Here is a 7,953-nt window from a genome sequence, read left to right as displayed (position 1 = left end):
AGCAAAGCTTTGAAAAAGGTAAACTTGCAGGGACAAATGGTCCACTTGTACTTCCTTTATTTTCCTGAATCTGGAGGCTAAACATAATTTAAAGCTTGTGGGGATTATAAACACATTAGATAAGCTGCATTTCCACAGTGCTGTCCTGTCCAGCCCATGAGGTGCAAGAAGGTTTATTACGCACTATCAGATTCCTAAGGATGGTATGCAAAACTGAAATGTTTCACCTTAGTTAGTGGACTGTTTTTATCAAAGAAACGTAGGCCTGTGTGTATACAAAATCTCCAAAGGAAATGTAGGGTTAAAGATTGATTAGATACCAATGAATGCTGCCACTCCTAGGTGGAATAATGCACGTATGTTACCTTTGCTGAGGAGAAAAGGAACACATTGCGTGATTCAACTGGTAGAGCAGAGCACATAGGACCTTTTCACTAGTGTTTGCTTACCTGAATTTACCTATAGAGTCCACAAAATGACATTTGATATGGAAATCCTGTTCCTGGTGTAAGATTTCTCCCTGATGAATGTGACTTGCTCAAACTGAATTTTTCAGGTGTGGTGGGATTTCCGTGAAGATAAATCTGCTCCCAGGAGCCATGTTCTAGTCAATCATGGGTGATTTGACCTGTGCAAGTTTGTGGGAATTGATCAGCTTTTTGCAGTTAGGTTCCCACCATGAAATGGTACTAATGGTACACATTCGAGGGGACATCTCAGACTTATGAATATGGACAGAGAATGTTCAAGCTACAGTAGCCAATATCTGACTTTTTCCCAGTGGGTGTTGGGAGAGGAATCTCTAGTTTGTTACGGTGTACCACAAGAAAACGATAAACACATTTAAATGACCTATTGCCATTTTCTTACGTAACAGCTGTTGAGCCTGGGAGTTCACGCATTCCAGCAGTGAATGGGTTAATTTATCAATGTGCAAGAAATTATAAGGTTTTATTAACAAATCTTTGGTAAGTAGGAAACTGAGATTTCTTTTTTAAGTGGTAAATTGCATATGCAAGACCAAGTAGATGATTTTCTACTTTATTACTTGGAACAAAATAAATAAAAGCTGGGCTTCTCTGAAAAAGCCCTGTGTCTTCTTGGTGATGTTGCTTTTGTCTGCAGCACAAGCCAGGATGATTATTCCATACCACAAGAAATGATGGGGTAAATGCGATGGCCCACAATCTCAGCCTCGATTCCACTCTGAAACGTAAAAACAGGAAGCATTAACATTTGAAATATGATTAATTTTATTTACAAACTCTGAAATTAAATTGAAAAACTTGTTGTTGCTCTGGGACTCTCTACATGCATGATTGGTACTATATAAAGCTTCGCATTATAGAGGCATTCAACTTGAATATCCAGGCTAATGTCCAGTCTAATATCCATATAATGTCTAATCTTTAATTGCAACTGGACTACCAGTCTAGCCATTTATATCTTTTCTAAATCTTGGGGCCCTTGCTTGGTCTCCAGGTCATATCCTTTAATCTGGCTCCATTTGTAATGAGCCAACGAAGTAATTCGTGAACCAATAATAAATGGAATGTTGTCACGCTTATGACAGTAGTTATTCAAAACATTACAATTCCCATCGAATGAATAGGCAATAACAGTAAAACATAATGAATAAAATAGAACATTCATGCAATTTCAAATTGGAAAGGAATGTGACAACCCAGTTTATTAGCCTGCTTGCAGCAAGATGAATCGAACTTAGATGTAGTCATTCAGTATTACTATCACACACTTGTCATTGTGTTTTGCATTGCTTGCTAATAATACCTATAACGTCTAATTTAATTTAAACATGTAATTTAGCATTCACATTAACATGAAATACACATTTTTGTGCATGCCTCTTCATATTCGTTTTGCTTTTTATGGGTATGAATAGTGGGTGCTTCTGACCACTGAGCACAGTGGCACTGGACCTAGGGGTGTGGAAGGTTGTGTAGCAGCTCCGTAAAACTCAAAATAGTTTAGATGGAGAATGAACAATAAAAGGGGTGTAAGAAATTGGGTTACTGGTTAAGGGGGTGAGACCCTACTCAAGCAGCAACCACAATCCTTGTCATTGAGAAGTCAGTAGCACATCCCAAATTAGCCTGTGCTAAACCCTCTGGTAGCTCAGCACAAAGGCAGTCAGGCTTAACTTAGAGGAAATGTGTAAAAAAAATATGCAGCATTTCAAAAACCACACATTAATTTTCGAAATATTAGAGTAAAATGTAAGAAATAATTTGAGATCCAAGCGGCCAATATCCAATCAGTAGAATGGGAAATATGCCATTTTAAAGATATAAGCAAAAATGGTGCAAAGAAAAGCCCAAAGCTACAACTGTGCTTAAATGGATGCGCCTGACTGAGTCAAAGTCACAATTCCAGGCCAACCGCAAAGGAGTTTGAGCCGACAACATGACCCAAGTTAGGCCAGCTGAACAACAGTATGTTAAATCCTGGTTGTGGAGCATTCCAAGAGCCAGCGTCGAGGGTGCATTGCGCAGCCTGGTGATGCAAGGTCCTGGAGAAAGATGAGTCACGCAGTGGTGGTTCTGGGAAGCTTTGACGCTGTGATGCAAGGTCCTCGTCAAGGACGCCGTTGACGAGGGGTTTGTGATGCAAAGACTTGCATCAAAGATTCATTGCGGACCAGCGGTACTGAGGAGGCTCTAGGCTGCAGTGTAAAGTCCTGTGTCAGGGATACGTTGCACAGCCATTTTGATTCAGAGTTTGGTAGAGCAAGGCACCATGCAGTGGCTCCGATACTGAGTTTCTGGGATGTGATGCATTGATTCTGCTAGCGCCACAGTTGAGCTGGCAGAGTACCTTCATGCCCATTTCTAAGGGTCCAGGACTGAGGGGGGGACCACTTAGGGGGTAGGACTCACAGCATAAAGAATCCTGGTGGCGGGCTCAAGATAGTTGGAGCCTTCTGTCACTGAGGCTGTGGTCAGGACCCGCCAACTAGCTCCTAGAGTCCAAGGATACTCCCTCAGCCCCGCTCTCTTTAACATCTACATGGCCCCCCTCACAACCATCGTCAGAGAAAACTGACTCAGCTTAGTATCCTACACCAATGACACCCAGCTCATCTTCTCGGTCACCAAGGAATGCAGCATTACCAGGCACAACTTCCAGGAAGGAATGAATGACGTTGCAACCTGGATGAGCAGTAGCCGTCTGAAGTTCAACTCGCAGAAAATGGAAGTCCTCATCCTCGGATTGATCTCCTCCACGTGGGACGACACCTGGTGGACCCCTGCCCTAGGCAACCATCCCACTGCCACGGACCACACCAGCAACCTCGGCATCATACTTGACTCCTCCCTCAACATGAGAAAACATACCCTATGCACACACTTGACAGGTACAAAAATGGATACAATGTCCAAACACAAATGTTCAATATAATGCAGAGAAACAACAATAATATGCAAATTGTTTTGAATAAATGAATAGGTGTCAATAAAGAAGTCTTGGTCTCCTTGTTTTAATCATACACAGCTTATGAACAACCAGCCGACACGTGTTTCATCGCATCTCGCGAATCTTCAGTACTCCATTGGTTGTGTTTGGACTATGCGGTCGCTCTTCCGGTGATAATTCCGACCCGGAAGGGCCCAAGATCGAGACACATCAGAATTACAGATACAAAGTGACTGACATCTATACCTTCCCCCGGGCGACCCACAACAAGCGCATTACGCTTGCAAGCCATTGCACTTTACTTCTTAATAGAGATTGGATGGTCTTGGGCCCTTCCGGGTCGGAAGTATCACCGGAAGAGCGACCGCATAGTCCAAACACAACCAATGGAGCCCTGAAGATTCGCGAGATGCGATGAAACACGTGTCGGCTGGTTGTTCATAAGCTGTGTATGATTAAAACAAGGAGACCAAGACTTCTTTATTGACACCTATTCATTTATTCAAAACAATTTGCATATTATTGTTGTTTCTCTGCATTATATTGAACATTTGTGTTTGGACATTGTATCCATTTTTGTACCTGTCAAGTGTGTGCATAGGGTATGTTTTCTCTTGTCACGGATTAGTACAGCTCGCTGGCTTCTCCTTTGAGTGGTTATATGGTTGTCCACTCACCCAGTTGCACCACACTCCACTTGGTCCTACAGTGCTTCCATACTGGCAGTGCGCCCTTTCTCTGACATCCAAAAACCATCCTTCCTTCAAATCCTCCCTCAACATGAACTGACAGATCAACGCTGTATCATCCACATGCTTCAACACCCTCTGCATACTCCACAAGACCTTCAAATGGATCAACCCCCCCGAATCCAGGAATACCGTCACCCACACACTCATCCCCAGCCAGCTGGACTACAAAACTGCCCTCTACACCAGAATCAACAAATCTCTACTCCACAAATTCCTACCATCCAGAATACCGCGGCCAGACTCACCCTCAGCACCCTACGACAAGACCACATTACCCAGCACCTACAAGACCGCAAAGGACTCCCCGTCAATAAAAAGAGTGACCTTCATGCTGCTCACACATGCCTACAAAGCCCTCCACAACATCAGACCTCAATACCTCAAAGAAAGATTCTCTTCTACGCCACAGAAAAACCTCTGCTCCGCTGACCTAGCCTTGGCCGCAATCCCCTGCATCCACAGAGCCAGAACAGGAGTCAGATCCTTCTCTACATCGCAGCAAAGACCTGGAACAAACTCCCTCTCTGCATCAGACAAGGCCCCACACTGCAAGCATTCAGGAAGAGCCTCAAGACCTTGCTTTTCAGATTACCTTAGCTGCCCGAATCCCCCCCCCCCCCCCCCCAGCGTTTGGAGACCCTCACTGGTGAGTAGTGCGCTCTTTAAATCCCTGATTGATTGTTTGATTGACTCTGGTGGTACTGGGATCAAGATACAGGTCCAGTCCTTCTCATTTAGACAGGAGGCCAGCAGGGCAGCAGAGTGCCAGTCTTCCTTGCAGCAAACCAGCACAGCAGTCCTTCTTCTGGTTTTTCCACAGGTCCAGGTTCCGAAGAGCTCGGGTCGGAGGTCCAATATTAACACTTGATGCACACTTTGAAATGAAGACATTTTTAGAGGTTTCCACTCACCTGGGGTGTCACGCTTCCCCTTCCTCCTTGCCCTGGCTGCAGCTTGTCTGGGGACACCAAAGACTAGTGACAAACCCTTTGTGAGATTTCTCAGGCAGAGCCTTTGTAATGTGCAAGTGTAATAGGTGACTACTCCTCCTCTTCATCAAACCACAAACAACCCTTTGTCTCACTGTCTGGGAGCAATACACAAAGACCAACTGCCAGCTACACCTCATCATGTGGCCCAGGGACAGGCTGCAGGCACCAAATAGTTAGGATAAAAAATACCAACTTTCTAAAAGTGGCACTTTCAGAATAGTTACAAAAAATCCGGCTTTACAATTAAAAAGGGATTTTAATTACAATTCTTTAGACACCAAACTTGATCTGTCTAGCTGCTCACAATTGAAATTCATCACTTAATAAATGTAATAAGTTCACCCAATGTGATCCTATGGGAGAGGTAGTGCTTGCAGGAGTGAAAAATAAATGTAAGATTTTTATACTAATAGGACATGTAACACTTAAAGGTAACTGCCCAACTTTTTAACTACATTGCACTCTGGGCTGCTCGAGGCCTACCATTAGGGTGCAGTATATGTATGTAAAAGGAAAGTTTGTGCCTGGCAAAAGGTTTATTTTGCCAGGTAACAGTGGCAGTTTAAAACTGCACACAAAGGCTGCAATGGCAGGCCTGAGACATGTTTAAAGAGCGCCTGGCACAATAAGTGCTGCAGGGCCACTAGTAGCATTAAATTTACAGTACCACTTTGCTAGGGGATTACAAGTAAATTAAATGTTCCACTTGGGTATAAATCAATCTACCATGTTTAGAATAAAGAGCATATGGATAAAGTTGATATCTTCTGAAACAAGAAATTTTCATTAGATGCTCTCTTCTGTGACATCATTGGTGTGTGGAGAGTGCACAGAGTAATGAGGATCAAAGGGACACCGGGACAAGGCAAGGAGAGACAGCCTACCGCAATACTGCAGTATCATGGCCGAAAACTGAAGCCTGAGACCCGTGGCTGCAAAAGCCACACGCTGCAAGCACCACAATGGTTGGATGATCTTGCTTGCGGTAGTAGCAGCAGTCGCGGGCAGTCCTGAAGTAGCCATGGGTACATGTGCCATGATCACTGCAGCGTCCTTACCTCCTCCTCCTTCACTCTAGCTGTCGCCGCTGCGCTGTTCTCCCCCCGCCCATTGACCCATCTGCAGAGCCCTCCTCTCATATTGTGGGAGTGAGGAGAGTTGGGTGGGGTGTTGCTGCATTGTGTGGGGGTTCGAGAGAGACCAGTTGGGTGAGCACCAGGTGCCACACAGTTGTACGGTGAGGGGGTGGAAGAGGCTGGAGGTTGAGTTCTGCTGAGGCTGCTCAGCTGGCAGCCTGGGTGTGGCTTATGGGTAGAATTATGGTGCTCAAAAACGTTTTAAAAAAGCCATCTTCTGCCTTTCAACAGTACTTGTACCTTTTTTTTATCCAAGAAGCGACGAAAGAGCTAGTTATAAGCAGAGCAAATGTGAGACAAGATGGGGCCCATCGTCTGAGGGTGCTCATGGTCCTGGTGAGAAAATCTAAGTGTCCGAAGGATACCAACCAGTGAATGCAGCCCTGATAAAAACAGCCAAAATGTCAAATAATAAAAATCAAAACAGTCAATAGTAAGTTGTGGACACAACCTTGAAAAATTTCAAAAGTAACAGAACAAGCAGCTGCAATCATCAAGGCACCATTTATCTTAAATAAATCTACTGGGGCATCCTTGAATGTGCTCCGGGAGATAACATGAATAAAATAGCTGCTGACACACCTGAAGGTTTTGCTTTTAATCAGCAGATTCCATAGAAGAGACTCTAGAAGAAATAATAGAAATAAAATGGGTCTGATGTTACATCTGCCTCAAAGGAAATATCTGATTCCCCCACTTAAAGATCCTTTTCCATCCATGGCATTGAAGAATTACTGAAGGCACCAATACACCTCATAAATAGACATGTATTTCCACTGACCCTGCTCATCCGCACCCTCTTGTGACTGCGTCAGTTGATTCTGACCAATCCAGCAGCATATTAAATTCCTTCTCCTAGGCATGGGAGCAGTCATCAATGCCATCAATGACCACTGGGGTGCAGCAAAACACAATCACAAATTATTTTATGAATGCACCAACCAATGAGCAGTCACTAGTGAAGTTCACTAATAGCATTTTTAGCATGGCGTGGGCAGGAATATTTGTAAATTTCTGTTTAAAACCTTTCGCTTGCAATAAATACTTCTCGATGCAGAGATACAATCTGATGGACTAAGGTGAAACACTCAATATTAAAGAAACACTTTTTTTAAATTTTGAAGACAACTTATATTCTAGTATGTTGTTTCTTGCATGATTTTCAGGGCTCAGCTCGCGTATGAGCTTTTACAGCCAGACCCCACCCTTGGCTTGGCTCTGTCTCGGCTCTACCTGTTAATTTCTTTGCTCGCCCACTTCTAGTACTTGTAGACATATCACAGTAGAGTGTGGATAATTTGATCTTCCACCTAACCTGTGTTAGTAGAGTCTGCTAATCCACCTGCTTGGGTTCTTGGTAGATCTTGTTAATATGGAGTGTGTCTGTTCTTTCCTATGTGTTATTGGAATGCTTATAAAAGTGGGTGTGTGAGGTGTATGGGTTTGATGGCATTGTTGAGAGTTTTCATGTTAGTTCTAAAGTTATAATCAGGCTGCTGGTTTGGTGACCTCTATCTCTCTCTCTATATCTATATATATATATATATATATATATATATATATATATATATATATATATATATATATATATATATATATATATATTCACTAAAAAAAACATAGGTTTCACATTTGTTA

The 7,953-nt window shown here is 43.2% G+C and overlaps 1 protein-coding gene across 1 annotated transcript in view; it reads right to left on the bottom strand.

The window, feature by feature from the left end:
- Positions 1-932: 932 nt before the first annotated feature.
- Positions 933-7,953, bottom strand: part of LOC147727444 (albumin-like) — a 475,469-nt gene continuing 468,448 nt past the window's right edge. The window contains exon 15 of the mRNA XM_086961517.1: positions 933-1,206. The gene's annotated coding sequence lies outside the window, so the exon portion shown is untranslated. The remainder of the gene's footprint in view (positions 1,207-7,953) is intronic.

The sequence above is a fragment of the Lissotriton vulgaris genome, chromosome 3_1, assembly GCF_964263255.1.
Source record: "Lissotriton vulgaris chromosome 3_1, aLisVul1.2, whole genome shotgun sequence".
Taxonomy (NCBI): domain Eukaryota; kingdom Metazoa; phylum Chordata; class Amphibia; order Caudata; family Salamandridae; genus Lissotriton; species Lissotriton vulgaris.
The sequence above is the reverse complement of the archived record's forward strand: the minus strand, read 5'-3'. Positions and strand labels throughout refer to the sequence as shown.